Genomic DNA, 1,878 nt, shown 5'->3' with positions numbered 1-1,878 from the left:
AGGTTTTTGGAGTCGCTAATTACGAATCTGGCATCCTTTGAACTCTATCGCTTCAGGTTCAAGGTCATTTGAAGGTCAAATCGAGAAAAAACGGTAAAAAAAATTTAAAAAAAATATGTTATAGGTTTTTGGGGTCGCTGATTATGAACCTGGTGTCCGCTGACCTTTATCGCGTCAGGTTCAAGAATCTCTCGAAAATACAGTTGGTGGGTAGTGGTGTTTCCTATATTTGTAGGGGTGGCTGGGGGGTGGAGGGTAGTCCGTTTAGCGTGCAATCGACTCGGGATACTTATAAGATACTACGATGATTTTTTCAGATTTTTTGGTCCAAAAATAAATTAGGCCAAAAACCGGCCTTACCGACCCTCCCCCTTTGATGTTCCAAAATCTTAGAAGTTTTTATCTAGCGCCATATATGTCGAGAAATCTTATGCTTTTCTATCAACACTTCCCAATGAAATTCCATCAAATCTTACTAATCATCAGTTTTGTATATGATCCTGTTTCTATGAAATTCTACTACTTGAAAAATCTTATAATTTTTTTACAAATATAATGTTAATAAACCTCTCTCAAATCTTAAGCAATGGAAAAATCTTGATAGGAAAGTATAATATTTCTCGACGGATAACATTTGACAGAAATTTCCGAGATTTTGATACAAATCTGAAGTGAATAAAGTTTGATAGAATTTGAATGAGAAGCTATTGATAGAAAAGTATAAGATTTCTCGACAAATAAAATTTAATAAAAATGTTCGAGATTCTGTTAAGTAGGATTAAAAACAAGTTTAAAGTGAATAAGATTTAAAACAGTGTCCAAGAAATGCTTACGATAGCATAGCATGAGATTTATGGGAGTATAAAGTTGATAAAAAACTTCTTAGATTCTAAAATATAGGATTTGATATAAGTCTGAAGTGGATAATTTTTTATACAATTTCAATAAGAAGCCGTCGCTAGAATATTATAAGATTTTTGTATGAAGCGAATTGAAGAAAAACTCCCAAGATTATAGAACATAGGATTTTATACAAGTCTGAAGTAGATAACATTTGATAGAATTTCAATAAGAAGCTTTTGAGGAAAACGTTGAAGAAAAATATCCAAGATTCTAAAACATTGCATTTGATACAAGTCTGAATTTGATAATATTTGACATTCAATACGAAGCTGTTGATAGAAAAGTATAATATTTCTCAATGGATGATGTTGAAGAAAAACTTACAAGATTCTAGCAAATATGCAATGATACAATAATGAATAGGATAAGATTTAATCGAATTTTAATGAGATGCTGACAATAGAAAAGTATAAGATTTCTCGATAGTTACACATAGATTTGAAAGAACTTCAATGAAAACCTGTTGATAGAAAATTATAAATTTCTGGACGAAAAAAGTTGATAAAAAATCTATAAGATTCTAGAACATAGTATTTGATACAAGTCTGAGGTAGATAAGGTTTGACAGAATTTCAATAAAAAGCTGTTCATAGAAAAATATAAGATTTCCACATGAATAAAGTGGAAGATACACTGCCAAGATTCTAGAAATAGGATGTTATACAAGTCTGAAGCAGATAATATTTGATAGAATTTAAATGAGAAGATGCTGTTAGAAAAGTACATGATTTCTAGACGGTTACAAATAGATTTGATAGAATTTCAATGAGAAGCTACGAGGGTAGTTCAATAAGTCCTTAGAATGACCAACAGATGGCGCGCGAATCGCTCCAAATCATCTGTTTTCAGTCAGCACAACTCCCGACTAGATACATGGTGCAGTCACAGTCCACATCTTCTGAGTTTACGTGTTTTTATAACCAATTGAAAAAAAAAAATGTTCGTTAAGAAAAATGAAAAAAAACGAGTTCAGAG

General features: G+C 31.5%; 1 protein-coding gene across 1 annotated transcript in view; it reads right to left on the bottom strand.

Annotated features, from left to right (window-relative positions):
• Nucleotides 1–1,878, bottom strand: part of LOC117176920 (4-aminobutyrate aminotransferase, mitochondrial) — a 9,480-nt gene that overhangs the window by 5,272 nt on the left and 2,330 nt on the right. The window lies entirely within an intron of this gene.

Source organism: Belonocnema kinseyi, chromosome 1 (genome assembly GCF_010883055.1).
Source record: "Belonocnema kinseyi isolate 2016_QV_RU_SX_M_011 chromosome 1, B_treatae_v1, whole genome shotgun sequence".
In the NCBI taxonomy this organism is placed as follows: Eukaryota; Metazoa; Arthropoda; class Insecta; order Hymenoptera; family Cynipidae; genus Belonocnema; species Belonocnema kinseyi.
Note: the sequence above shows the minus strand (reverse complement) of the source record. Positions and strands in the feature narration are given on the sequence as shown.